The sequence below is a fragment of the Pelobates fuscus genome, chromosome 1 (assembly GCF_036172605.1).
Source record: "Pelobates fuscus isolate aPelFus1 chromosome 1, aPelFus1.pri, whole genome shotgun sequence".
In the NCBI taxonomy this organism is placed as follows: domain Eukaryota; kingdom Metazoa; phylum Chordata; class Amphibia; order Anura; family Pelobatidae; genus Pelobates; species Pelobates fuscus.
The window spans coordinates 129,572,893-129,588,466 of NC_086317.1; the positions used below are offsets into that span (position 1 = coordinate 129,572,893).

General features: G+C 39.1%; 3 non-coding genes across 3 annotated transcripts; all 3 read left to right on the plus strand.

The window, feature by feature from the left end:
- Positions 1–1,717: 1,717 nt before the first annotated feature.
- TRNAS-GCU (transfer RNA serine (anticodon GCU)) lies at positions 1,718–1,799 on the plus strand. The gene has a single exon. It is a non-coding gene; the product is annotated as a tRNA-Ser (tRNA).
- Positions 1,800–3,030: 1,231 nt separating this feature from the next.
- Positions 3,031–3,112, plus strand: TRNAS-GCU (transfer RNA serine (anticodon GCU)). Its single transcript has one exon. It is a non-coding gene; the product is annotated as a tRNA-Ser (tRNA).
- Positions 3,113–8,800: 5,688 nt separating this feature from the next.
- TRNAS-GCU (transfer RNA serine (anticodon GCU)) lies at positions 8,801–8,882 on the plus strand. Its single transcript has one exon. It is a non-coding gene; the product is annotated as a tRNA-Ser (tRNA).
- Positions 8,883–15,574: the final 6,692 nt, after the last annotated feature.

Sequence of the window (15,574 nt, forward strand, 5' to 3'; positions counted from 1 at the left end):
TGTGTTAGTCAACTGTCATTTATTTGCAAGGCTATTTTAATGGAGGGTCCAGGGAATTTTTACACCATAAATCGGCACAGAGTCGCATTCATGGCAGTTCCACAAGTTGGAAATAAGCACCATTTTTCCCATTGATACCTATAGCATAACAATAATGCTTGTCTTAAAAACAACTTATTCAAACAAAAATTCACATTATTATCATCCCCAATCTGTAACTGTAAAAATAACGCAAATTAGAGCTTTAATCAAAATTATTTTGATTGAGTCCAGAAAACAAGAGCACACCATGTCTTTTCCTCACCTCGGCAAAGAGAACCAATTTGCCCTGACACTTGACGGCAAAATCGACAGGAAAAAAGCACACATTTTTCCCCCCGATGTGTAGTGCATAACACTAAGACTTGTCTTAAAACAACTTATTCAAACAAAAATTCACATTATTATCATCCCCAATCTGTAACTGTAAAAATAACGCAAATTAGAGCTCAAATCAAAATTATTTTGATTGAGTCCAGAAAACAAGAGCACACCCTGTCTTTTCCTCACCTCGGCAAAGAGAACCAATTTGCCCTGACACTTGACGGCAAAATCGACAGGAAAAAAGCACACATTTTTCCCCCCGATGTGTAGTGCATAACACTAAGGCTTGTCTTAAAAACAACTAACACAAACAAAAATTCACATTATTATCATCCCCAATCTGTAACTGTAAAAATAACGCAAATTAGAGCTCAAATCAAAATTATTTTGATTGAGTCCAGAAAACAAGAGCACATCCTGTCTTTTCCTCACCTCGGCAAAGAGAACCAATTTGCCCTGACACTTGACGGCAAAATCGACAGGAAAAAAGCACACATTTTTCCCCCCGATGTGTAGTGCATAACACTAAGGCTTGTCTTAAAAACAACTAACACAAACAAAAATTCACATTATTATCATCCCCAATCTGTAACTGTAAAAATAACACAAATTAGAGATACGGCCACCGTGCACTTCACCGACTGCGTCTAACAGCATGCGTGCGCCACTGTCAGACGAGGTGACCGAGTGGTTAAGGCGATGGACTGCTAATCCATTGTGCTCTGCACGCATCGGTTCGAATCCCATCTTCGTCGACTTTTCTACAAAACTCTGTTCCTCAGAGAACTTTGTAAACTCACGTTACTGTCTGTGTTAGTCAACTGTCATTTATTTGCAAGGCTATTTTAATGGAGGGTCCAGGGAATTTTTACACCATAAATAGGCACAGAGTCGCATTCATGGCAGTTCCACAAGTTGGAAATAAGCACCATTTTTCCCATTGATACCTATAGCATAACAATAATGCTTGTCTTAAAAACAACTTATTCAAACAAAAATTCACATTATTATCATCCCCAATCTGTAACTGTAAAAATAACGCAAATTAGAGCTCAAATCAAAATTATTTTGATTGAGTCCAGAAAACAAGAGCACACCCTGTCTTTTCCTCACCTCGGCAAAGAGAACCAATTTGCCCTGACACTTGACGGCAAAATCGACAGGAAAAAAGCACACATTTTTCCCCCCGATGTGTAGTGCATAACACTAAGGCTTGTCTTAAAAACAACTAACACAAACAAAAATTCACATTATTATCATCCCCAATCTGTAACTGTAAAAATAACACAAATTAGAGATACGGCCACCGTGCACTTCACCGACTGCGTCTAACAGCATGCGTGCGCCACTGTCAGACGAGGTGGCCGAGTGGTTAAGGCGATGGACTGCTAATCCATTGTGCTCTGCACGCATGGGTTCGAATCCCATCTTCGTCGACTTTTCTACAAAACTCTGTTCCTCAGAGAACTTTGTAAACTCACGTTACTGTCTGTGTTAGTCAACTGTCATTTATTTGCAAGGCTATTTTAATGGAGGGTCCAGGTAATTTTTACACCATAAATAGGCACAGAGTCGCATTCATGGCAGTTCCACAAGTTGGAAATAAGCACCATTTTTCCCATTGATACCTATAGCATAACAATAATGCTTGTCTTAAAAACAACTTATTCAAACAAAAATTCACATTATTATCATCCCCAATTTTTAACTGTAAAAATAATGCAAATTAGAGCTCAAATCAAAATTATTTTGATTGAGTCCAGAAAACAAGAGCACACCCTGTCTTTTCCTCACCTCGGCAAAGAGAATCCCATCTTCGTCGACTTTTCTACAAAACTCTGTTCCTCAGAGAACTTTGTAAACTCACGTTACTGTCTGTGTTAGTCAACCGTCATTTATTTGCAAGGCTATTTTAATGGAGGGTCCAGGGAATTTTTACACCATAAATAGGCACAGAGTCGCATTCATGGCAGTTCCACAAGTTGGAAATAAGCACCATTTTTCCCATTGATACCTATAGCATAACAATAATGCTTGTCTTAAAAACAACTTATTCAAACAAAAATTCACATTATTATCATCCCCAATCTGTAACTGTAAAAATAACGCAAATTAGAGCTCAAATCAAAATTATTTTGATTGAGTCCAGAAAACAAGAGCACACCATGTCTTTTCCTCACCTCGGCAAAGAGAACCAATTTGCCCTGACACTTGACGGCAAAATCGACAGGAAAAAAGCACACATTTTTCCCCCCGATGTGTAGTGCATAACACTAAGGCTTGTCTTAAAAACAACTAACACAAACAAAAATTCACATTATTATCATCCCCAATCTGTAACTGTAAAAATAACGCAAATTAGAGCTCAAATGAAAATTATTTTGATTGAGTCCAGAAAACAAGAGCACACCCTGTCTTTTCCTCACCTCGGCAAAGAGAACCAATTTGCCCTGACACTTGACGGCAAAATCGACAGGAAAAAAGCACACATTTTTCCCCCCGATGTGTAGTGCATAACACTAAGGCTTGTCTTAAAAACAACTAACACAAACAAAAATTCACATTATTATCATCCCCAATCTGTAACTGTAAAAATAACACAAATTAGAGATACGGCCACCGTGCACTTCACCGACTGCGTCAAACAGCATGCGTGCGCCACTGTTAGACGAGGTGGCCGAGTGGTTAAGGCGATGGACTGCTAATCCATTGTGCTCTGCACGCATGGGTTCGAATCCCATCTTCGTCGACTTTTCTACAAAACTCTGTTCCTCAGAGAACTTTGTAAACTCACGTTACTGTCTGTGTTAGTCAACCGTCATTTATTTGCAAGGCTATTTTAATGGAGGGTCCAGGGAATTTTTACACCATAAATAGGCACAGAGTCGCATTCATGGCAGTTCCACAAGTTGGAAATAAGCACCATTTTTCCCATTGATACCTATAGCATAACAATAATGCTTGTCTTAAAAACAACTTATTCAAACAAAAATTCACATTATTATCATCCCCAATCTGTAACTGTAAAAATAACGCAAATTAGAGCTCAAATCAAAATTATTTTGATTGAGTCCAGAAAACAAGAGCACACCCTGTCTTTTCCTCACCTCGGCAAAGAGAACCAATTTGCCCTGACACTTGACGGCAAAATCGACAGGAAAAAAGCACACATTTTTCCCCCCGATGTGTAGTGCATAACACTAAGGCTTGTCTTAAAAACAACTAACACAAACAAAAATTCACATTATTATCATCCCCAATCTGTAACTGTAAAAATAACACAAATTAGAGATACGGCCACCGTGCACTTCACCGACTGCGTCTAACAGCATGCGTGCGCCACTGTCAGACGAGGTGACCGAGTGGTTAAGACGATGGACTGCTAATCCATTGTGCTCTGCACGCATGGGTTCGAATCCCATCTTCGTCGACTTTTCTACAAAACTCTGTTCCTCAGAGAACTTTGTAAACTCACGTTACTGTCTGTGTTAGTTAACTGTCATTTATTTGCAAGGCTATTTTAATGGAGGGTCCAGGGAGTTTTTACACCATAAATAGGCACAGAGTCGCATTCATGGCAGTTCCACAAGTTGGAAATAAGCACCATTTTTCCCATTGATACCTATAGCATAACAATAATGCTTGTCTTAAAAACAACTTATTCAAACAAAAATTCACATTATTATCATCCCCAATCTGTAACTGTAAAAATAACGCAAATTAGAGCTCAAATCAAAATTATTTTGATTGAGTCCAGAAAACAAGAGCACACCCTGTCTTTTCCTCACCTCGGCAAAGAGAACCAATTTGCCCTGACACTTGACGGCAAAATCGACAGGAAAAAAGCACACATTTTCCCCCCCGATGTGTAGTGCATAACACTAAGGCTTGTCTTAAAAATAACTAACACAAACAAAAATTCACATTATTATCATCCCCAATCTGTAACTGTCAAAATAACACAAATTAGAGATACGGCCACCGTGCACTTCACCGACTGCGTCTAACAGCATGCGTGCGCCACTGTCAGACGAGGTGACCGAGTGGTTAAGGCGATGGACTGCTAATCCATTGTGCTCTGCACGCATCGGTTCGAATCCCATCTTCGTCGACTTTTCTACAAAACTCTGTTCCTCAGAGAACTTTGTAAACTCACGTTACTGTCTGTGTTAGTTAACTGTCATTTATTTGCAAGGCTATTTTAATGGAGGGTCCAGGGAATTTTTACACCATAAATAGGCACAGAGTCGCATTCATGGCAGTTCCACAAGTTGGAAATAAGCACCATTTTTCCCATTGATACCTATAGCATAACAATAATGCTTGTCTTAAAAACAACTTATTCAAACAAAAATTCACATTATTATCATCCCCAATCTGTAACTGTAAAAATAACGCAAATTAGAGCTCAAATCAAAATTATTTTGATTGAGTCCAGAAAACAAGAGCACACCCTGTCTTTTCCTCACCTCGGCAAAGAGAACCAATTTGCCCTGACACTTGACGGCAAAATCGACAGGAAAAAAGCACACATTTTTCCCCCCGATGTGTAGTGCATAACACTAAGGCTTGTCTTAAAAATAACTAACACAAACAAAAATTCACATTATTATCATCCCCAATCTGTAACTGTAAAAATAACACAAATTAGAGATACGGCCACCGTGCACTTCACCGACTGCGTCTAACAGCATGCGTGCGCCACTGTCAGACGAGGTGGCCGAGTGGTTAAGGCGATTGTGCTCTGCACGCATGGGTTTGAATCCCATCTTCGTCGACTTTTCTACAAAACTCTGTTCCTCAGAGAACTTTGTAAACTCACGTTACTGTCTGTGTTAGTCAACTGTCATTTATTTGCAAGGCTATTTTAATGGAGGGTCCAGGGAATTTTTACACCATAAATAGGCACAGAGTCGCATTCATGGCAGTTCCACAAGTTGGAAATAAGCACCATTTTTCCCATTGATACCTATAGCATAACAATAATGCTTGTCTTAAAAACAACTTATTCAAACAAAAATTCACATTATTATCATCCCCAATTTTTAACTGTAAAAATAATGCAAATTAGAGCTCAAATCAAAATTATTTTGATTGAGTCCAGAAAACAAGAGCACACCCTGTCTTTTCCTCACCTCGGCAAAGAGAATCCCATCTTCGTCGACTTTTCTACAAAACTCTGTTCCTCAGAGAACTTTGTAAACTCACATTACTGTCTGTGTTAGTCAACCGTCATTTATTTGCAAGGCTATTTTAATGGAGGGTCCAGGGAATTTTTACACCATAAATAGGCACAGAGTCGCATTCATGGCAGTTCCACAAGTTGGAAATAAGCACCATTTTTCCCATTGATACCTATAGCATAACAATAATGCTTGTCTTAAAAACAACTTATTCAAACAAAAATTCACATTATTATAATCCCCAATCTGTAACAGTAAAAATAACGCAAATTAGAGCTCAAATCAAAATTATTTTTATTGAGTCCAGAAAACAAGAGCACACCCTGTCTTTTCCTCACCTCGGCAAAGAGAACCAATTTGCCCTGACACTTGACGGCAAAATCGACAGGAAAAAAGCACACATTTTTCCCCCCGATGTGTAGTGCATAACACTAAGGCTTGTCTTAAAAACAACTAACACAAACAAAAATTCACATTATTATCATCCCTAATCTGTAACTGTAAAAATAACACAAATTAGAGATACGGCCACCGTGCACTTCACCGACTGCGTCAAACAGCATGCGTGCGCCACTGTTAGACGAGGTGGCCGAGTGGTTAAGGCGATGGACTGCTAATCCATTATTCTCTGCACGCATGGGTTCGAATCCCATCTTCGTCGACTTTTCTACAAAACTCTGTTCCTCAGAGAACTTTGTAAACTCACGTTACTGTCTGTGTTAGTCAACCGTCATTTATTTGCAAGGCTATTTTAATGGAGGGTCCAGGGAATTTTTACACCATAAATAGGCACAGAGTCGCATTCATGGCAGTTCCACAAGTTGGAAATAAGCACCATTTTTCCCATTGATACCTATAGCATAACAATAATGCTTGTCTTAAAAACAACTTATTCAAACAAAAATTCACATTATTATCATCCCCAATCTGTAACTGTAAAAATAACGCAAATTAGAGCTCAAATCAAAATTATTTTGATTGAGTCCAGAAAACAAGAGCACACCCTGTCTTTTCCTCACCTCGGCAAAGAGAACCAATTTGCCCTGACACTTGACGGCAAAATCGACAGGAAAAAAGCACACATTTTTCCCCCCGATGTATAGTGCATAACACTAAGGCTTGTCTTAAAAACAACTAACACAAACAAAAATTCACATTATTATCATCCCCAATCTGTAACTGTAAAAATAACACAAATTAGAGATACGGCCACCGTGCACTTCACCGACTGCGTCTAACAGCATGCGTGCGCCACTGTCAGACGAGGTGACCGAGTGGTTAAGGCGATGGACTGCTAATCCATTGTGCTCTGCACGCATGGGTTCGAATCCCATCTTCGTCGACTTTTCTCCAAAACTCTGTTCCTCAGAGAACTTTGTAAACTCACGTTACTGTCTGTGTTAGTCAACTGTCATTTATTTGCAAGGCTATTTTAATGGAGGGTCCAGGGAATTTTTACACCATAAATAGGCACAGAGTCGCATTCATGGCAGTTCCACAAGTTGGAAATAAGCACCATTTTTCCCATTGATACCTATAGCATAACAATAATGCTTGTCTTAAAAACAACTTATTCAAACAAAAATTCACATTATTATCATCCCCAATCTGTAACTGTAAAAATAACGCAAATTAGAGCTCAAATCAAAATTATTTTGATTGAGTCCAGAAAACAAGAGCACACCCTGTCTTTTCCTCACCTCGGCAAAGAGAACCAATTTGCCCTGACACTTGACGGCAAAATCGACAGGAAAAAAGCACACATTTTTCCCCCCGATGTGTAGTGCATAACACTAAGGCTTGTCTTAAGAACAACTAACACAAACAAAAATTCACATTATTATCATCCCCAATCTGTAACTGTAAAAATAACACAAATTAGAGATACGGCCACTGTGCACTTCACCGACTGCGTCTAACAGCATGCGTGCGCCACTGTCAGACGAGGTGACCGAGTGGTTAAGGCGATGGACTGCTAATCCATTGTGCTCTGCACGCATGGGTTCGAATCCCATCTTCGTCGACTTTTCTACAAAACTCTGTTCCTCAGAGAACTTTGTAAACTCACGTTACTGTCTGTGTTAGTCAACTGTCATTTATTTGCAAGGCTATTTTAATGGAGGGTCCAGGTAATTTTTACACCATAAATAGGCACAGAGTCGCATTCATGGCAGTTCCACAAGTTGGAAATAAGCACCATTTTTCCCATTGATACCTATAGCATAACAATAATGCTTGTCTTAAAAACAACTTATTCAAACAAAAATTCACATTATTATCATCCCCAATTTTTAACTGTAAAAATAATGCAAATTAGAGCTCAAATCAAAATTATTTTGATTGAGTCCAGAAAACAAGAGCACACCCTGTCTTTTCCTCACCTCGGCAAAGAGAATCCCATCTTCGTCGACTTTTCTACAAAACTCTGTTCCTCAGAGAACTTTGTAAACTCACGTTACTGTCTGTGTTAGTCAACCGTCATTTATTTGCAAGGCTATTTTAATGGAGGGTCCAGGGAATTTTTACACCATAAATAGGCACAGAGTCGCATTCATGGCAGTTCCACAAGTTGGAAATAAGCACCATTTTTCCCATTGATACCTATAGCATAACAATAATGCTTGTCTTAAAAACAACTTATTCAAACAAAAATTCACATTATTATCATCCCCAATCTGTAACTGTAAAAATAACGCAAATTAGAGCTCAAATCAAAATTATTTTGATTGAGTCCAGAAAACAAGAGCACACCATGTCTTTTCCTCACCTCGGCAAAGAGAACCAATTTGCCCTGACACTTGACGGCAAAATCGACAGGAAAAAAGCACACATTTTTCCCCCCGATGTGTAGTGCATAACACTAAGGCTTGTCTTAAAAACAACTAACACAAACAAAAATTCACATTATTATCATCCCCAATCTGTAACTGTAAAAATAACGCAAATTAGAGCTCAAATGAAAATTATTTTGATTGAGTCCAGAAAACAAGAGCACACCCTGTCTTTTCCTCACCTCGGCAAAGAGAACCAATTTGCCCTGACACTTGACGGCAAAATCGACAGGAAAAAAGCACACATTTTTCCCCCCGATGTGTAGTGCATAACACTAAGGCTTGTCTTAAAAACAACTAACACAAACAAAAATTCACATTATTATCATCCCCAATCTGTAACTGTAAAAATAACACAAATTAGAGATACGGCCACCGTGCACTTCACCGACTGCGTCAAACAGCATGCGTGCGCCACTGTTAGACGAGGTGGCCGAGTGGTTAAGGCGATGGACTGCTAATCCATTGTGCTCTGCACGCATGGGTTCGAATCCCATCTTCGTCGACTTTTCTACAAAACTCTGTTCCTCAGAGAACTTTGTAAACTCACGTTACTGTCTGTGTTAGTCAACCGTCATTTATTTGCAAGGCTATTTTAATGGAGGGTCCAGGGAATTTTTACACCATAAATAGGCACAGAGTCGCATTCATGGCAGTTCCACAAGTTGGAAATAAGCACCATTTTTCCCATTGATACCTATAGCATAACAATAATGCTTGTCTTAAAAACAACTTATTCAAACAAAAATTCACATTATTATCATCCCCAATCTGTAACTGTAAAAATAACGCAAATTAGAGCTCAAATCAAAATTATTTTGATTGAGTCCAGAAAACAAGAGCACACCCTGTCTTTTCCTCACCTCGGCAAAGAGAACCAATTTGCCCTGACACTTGACGGCAAAATCGACAGGAAAAAAGCACACATTTTTCCCCCCGATGTGTAGTGCATAACACTAAGGCTTGTCTTAAAAACAACTAACACAAACAAAAATTCACATTATTATCATCCCCAATCTGTAACTGTAAAAATAACACAAATTAGAGATACGGCCACCGTGCACTTCACCGACTGCGTCTAACAGCATGCGTGCGCCACTGTCAGACGAGGTGACCGAGTGGTTAAGACGATGGACTGCTAATCCATTGTGCTCTGCACGCATGGGTTCGAATCCCATCTTCGTCGACTTTTCTACAAAACTCTGTTCCTCAGAGAACTTTGTAAACTCACGTTACTGTCTGTGTTAGTTAACTGTCATTTATTTGCAAGGCTATTTTAATGGAGGGTCCAGGGAGTTTTTACACCATAAATAGGCACAGAGTCGCATTCATGGCAGTTCCACAAGTTGGAAATAAGCACCATTTTTCCCATTGATACCTATAGCATAACAATAATGTTTGTCTTAAAAACAACTTATTCAAACAAAAATTCACATTATTATCATCCCCAATCTGTAACTGTAAAAATAACGCAAATTAGAGCTCAAATCAAAATTATTTTGATTGAGTCCAGAAAACAAGAGCACACCCTGTCTTTTCCTCACCTCGGCAAAGAGAACCAATTTGCCCTGACACTTGACGGCAAAATCGACAGGAAAAAAGCACACATTTTCCCCCCCGATGTGTAGTGCATAACACTAAGGCTTGTCTTAAAAATAACTAACACAAACAAAAATTCACATTATTATCATCCCCAATCTGTAACTGTCAAAATAACACAAATTAGAGATACGGCCACCGTGCACTTCACCGACTGCGTCTAACAGCATGCGTGCGCCACTGTCAGACGAGGTGACCGAGTGGTTAAGGCGATGGACTGCTAATCCATTGTGCTCTGCACGCATCGGTTCGAATCCCATCTTCGTCGACTTTTCTACAAAACTCTGTTCCTCAGAGAACTTTGTAAACTCACGTTACTGTCTGTGTTAGTTAACTGTCATTTATTTGCAAGGCTATTTTAATGGAGGGTCCAGGGAATTTTTACACCATAAATAGGCACAGAGTCGCATTCATGGCAGTTCCACAAGTTGGAAATAAGCACCATTTTTCCCATTGATACCTATAGCATAACAATAATGCTTGTCTTAAAAACAACTTATTCAAACAAAAATTCACATTATTATCATCCCCAATCTGTAACTGTAAAAATAACGCAAATTAGAGCTCAAATCAAAATTATTTTGATTGAGTCCAGAAAACAAGAGCACACCCTGTCTTTTCCTCACCTCGGCAAAGAGAACCAATTTGCCCTGACACTTGACGGCAAAATCGACAGGAAAAAAGCACACATTTTTCCCCCCGATGTGTAGTGCATAACACTAAGGCTTGTCTTAAAAATAACTAACACAAACAAAAATTCACATTATTATCATCCCCAATCTGTAACTGTAAAAATAACACAAATTAGAGATACGGCCACCGTGCACTTCACCGACTGCGTCTAACAGCATGCGTGCGCCACTGTCAGACGAGGTGGCCGAGTGGTTAAGGCGATTGTGCTCTGCACGCATGGGTTTGAATCCCATCTTCGTCGACTTTTCTACAAAACTCTGTTCCTCAGAGAACTTTGTAAACTCACGTTACTGTCTGTGTTAGTCAACTGTCATTTATTTGCAAGGCTATTTTAATGGAGGGTCCAGGGAATTTTTACACCATAAATAGGCACAGAGTCGCATTCATGGCAGTTCCACAAGTTGGAAATAAGCACCATTTTTCCCATTGATACCTATAGCATAACAATAATGCTTGTCTTAAAAACAACTTATTCAAACAAAAATTCACATTATTATCATCCCCAATTTTTAACTGTAAAAATAATGCAAATTAGAGCTCAAATCAAAATTATTTTGATTGAGTCCAGAAAACAAGAACACACCCTGTCTTTTCCTCACCTCGGCAAAGAGAATCCCATCTTCGTCGACTTTTCTACAAAACTCTGTTCCTCAGAGAACTTTGTAAACTCACATTACTGTCTGTGTTAGTCAACCGTCATTTATTTGCAAGGCTATTTTAATGGAGGGTCCAGGGAATTTTTACACCATAAATAGGCACAGAGTCGCATTCATGGCAGTTCCACAAGTTGGAAATAAGCACCATTTTTCCCATTGATACCTATAGCATAACAATAATGCTTGTCTTAAAAACAACTTATTCAAACAAAAATTCACATTATTATAATCCCCAATCTGTAACAGTAAAAATAACGCAAATTAGAGCTCAAATCAAAATTATTTTTATTGAGTCCAGAAAACAAGAGCACACCCTGTCTTTTCCTCACCTCGGCAAAGAGAACCAATTTGCCCTGACACTTGACGGCAAAATCGACAGGAAAAAAGCACACATTTTTCCCCCCGATGTGTAGTGCATAACACTAAGGCTTGTCTTAAAAACAACTAACACAAACAAAAATTCACATTATTATCATCCCTAATCTGTAACTGTAAAAATAACACAAATTAGAGATACGGCCACCGTGCACTTCACCGACTGCGTCAAACAGCATGCGTGCGCCACTGTTAGACGAGGTGGCCGAGTGGTTAAGGCGATGGACTGCTAATCCATTATTCTCTGCACGCATGGGTTCGAATCCCATCTTCGTCGACTTTTCTACAAAACTCTGTTCCTCAGAGAAATTTGTAAACTCACGTTACTGTCTGTGTTAGTCAACCGTCATTTATTTGCAAGGCTATTTTAATGGAGGGTCCAGGGAATTTTTACACCATAAATAGGCACAGAGTCGCATTCATGGCAGTTCCACAAGTTGGAAATAAGCACCATTTTTCCCATTGATACCTATAGCATAACAATAATGCTTGTCTTAAAAACAACTTATTCAAACAAAAATTCACATTATTATCATCCCCAATCTGTAACTGTAAAAATAACGCAAATTAGAGCTCAAATCAAAATTATTTTGATTGAGTCCAGAAAACAAGAGCACACCCTGTCTTTTCCTCACCTCGGCAAAGAGAACCAATTTGCCCTGACACTTGACGGCAAAATCGACAGGAAAAAAGCACACATTTTTCCCCCCGATGTATAGTGCATAACACTAAGGCTTGTCTTAAAAACAACTAACACAAACAAAAATTCACATTATTATCATCCCCAATCTGTAACTGTAAAAATAACACAAATTAGAGATATGGCCACCGTGCACTTCACCGACTGCGTCTAACAGCATGCGTGCGCCACTGTCAGACGAGGTGACCGAGTGGTTAAGGCGATGGACTGCTAATCCATTGTGCTCTGCACGCATGGGTTCGAATCCCATCTTCGTCGACTTTTCTCCAAAACTCTGTTCCTCAGAGAACTTTGTAAACTCACGTTACTGTCTGTGTTAGTCAACTGTCATTTATTTGCAAGGCTATTTTAATGGAGGGTCCAGGGAATTTTTACACCATAAATAGGCACAGAGTCGCATTCATGGCAGTTCCACAAGTTGGAAATAAGCACCATTTTTCCCATTGATACCTATAGCATAACAATAATGCTTGTCTTAAAAACAACTTATTCAAACAAAAATTCACATTATTATCATCCCCAATCTGTAACTGTAAAAATAACGCAAATTAGAGCTCAAATCAAAATTATTTTGATTGAGTCCAGAAAACAAGAGCACACCCTGTCTTTTCCTCACCTCGGCAAAGAGAACCAATTTGCCCTGACACTTGACGGCAAAATCGACAGGAAAAAAGCACACATTTTTCCCCCCGATGTGTAGTGCATAACACTAAGGCTTGTCTTAAGAACAACTAACACAAACAAAAATTCACATTATTATCATCCCCAATCTGTAACTGTAAAAATAACACAAATTAGAGATACGGCCACCGTGCACTTCACCGACTGCGTCTAACAGCATGCGTGCGCCACTGTCAGACGAGGTGACCGAGTGGTTAAGGCGATGGACTGCTAATCCATTGTGCTCTGCACGCATCGGTTCGAATCCCATCTTCGTCGACTTTTCTACAAAACTCTGTTCCTCAGAGAACTTTGTAAACTCACGTTACTGTATGTGTTAGTCAACTGTCATTTATTTGCAAGGCTATTTTAATGGAGGGTCCAGGGAATTTTTACACCATAAATAGGCACAGAGTCGCATTCATGGCAGTTCCACAAGTTGGAAATAAGCACCATTTTTCCCATTGATACCTATAGCATAACAATAATGCTTGTCTTAAAAACAACTTATTCAAACAAAAATTCACATTATTATCATCCCCAATCTGTAACTGTAAAAATAACGCAAATTAGAGCTCAAATCAAAATTATTTTGATTGAGTCCAGAAAACAAGAGCACACCCTGTCTTTTCCTCACCTCGGCAAAGAGAACCAATTTGCCCTGACACTTGACGGCAAAATCGACAGGAAAAAAGCACACATTTTTCCCCCCGATGTGTAGTGCATAACACTAAGGCTTGTCTTAAAAACAACTAACACAAACAAAAATTCACATTATTATCATCCCCAATCTGTAACTGTAAAAATAACACAAATTAGAGATACGGCCACCGTGCACTTCACCGACTGCGTCTATCAGCATGCGTGTGCCGCTGTCCGACGAGGTGGCCGAGTGGTTAAGGCGATGGACTGCTAATCCATTGTGCTCTGCACGCATGGGTTCAAATCCCATCTTTGTTGACTTTTCTACAAAACTCTGTTCCCCAGAGAATTATGTAAACTCACGTTACTGTCTGTGTTAGTCAACTGGCATTTATTTGCAAGGCTATTTTAATGGAGGGTCCAGGGAATTTTTACACCATAAATAGGCACAGAGTCGCATTCATGGCAGTTCCACAAGTTGGAAATAAGCACCATTTTTCCCATTGATACCTATAGCATAACAATAATGCTTGTCTTAAAAACAACTTATTCAAACAAAAATTCACATTATTATCATCCCCAGTCTGTAACTGTAAAAATAACGCAAATTAGAGCTCAAATCAAAATTCTTTTGATTAAGTCCAAAAACAAGAGCACACCATGTCTTTTCCTCACCTCGGCAAAGAGAACCAATTTGCCCTGACACTTGACGGCAAAATCGACAGGAAAAAAGCACACATTTTTTCCCCCGATGTGTTGTGCCTAATACTAAGGCTTGTCTTAAAAACAACTAAAACAAACAAAAATTCACATTATTATCATCCCCAATCTGTAACTGTAAAAATAACACAAATTAGAGCTCAAATCAAAATACTTTAGATTAAATCCGGAAAACAATAGCACACCTTTTCTTTTCACACTTGAAGGCAAAATGGAAAGGGAACTTTTACACCTTACATATGCCAAGAGACGCACTCATGCCTTTTCCTCACCTCGTCAAAGAGAACCATTTTGCCCTGACACTTGACAGCAAAATCAACAGGGAAAAAGCACCCTCCCCACTGCCCCCCGATATGCACAGCATAACACTAAGGCTTGTCTTAAAAACAACTAACACAAGCAAAAATTCCCATGATTAGCATCCCCAATCTGTAACCGAAGAACTAACACAAACCAGGACGCAAAACACAATTATTTATGATTCATTGAGAAAATGATAGGAGACCTATTCTAGACACACTTGTAGGCAAAATTGACAGGGAATTCATTTATTTCATGCGAGGTAAGGAGAACTAAGTATACATATCCAGCATTGGAGTGCATCAAGTTTAGCAAAGTTTTCAACATCCTTGGTTAATGTATCATTTACTACATCTCTTATTTCTAGGAGTTTATTGATATGATCCATAAAAATCATTCAAAATGATCATTGTAATTTCTGCTCTTCTTTCAAGTTTTAGATTTGTAAAATTTGAATATTAGCCTTTTGCTGAGTTGGTCGATACGGCCACCGTGTACTTCACCGACTGCGTCTAACAGCTTGCGTGCGCCACTGTCAGATGAGGTGGCCGAGTGGTTAAGACTGCTAATCCATTGTGCTCAGCACGCATGGGTTCGAATCCCATCTTCGTCGACTTTTCTACAAAACTCTGTTCCTCAGAGAATTTTGTAAACTCACGTTACTGTCTGTGTTAGTCAACTGTCCTTTATTTGCAAGGATATTTTAATGGAGGGTCCAGGGAATTTTTACACCATAAATAGGCACAGAGTCGCATTCATGGCAGTTCCACAAGTTGGAAATAAGCACAATTTTTCCCATTGATACCTATAGCATAACAATAATGCTTGTCTTAAAAACAACTAATTCAAACA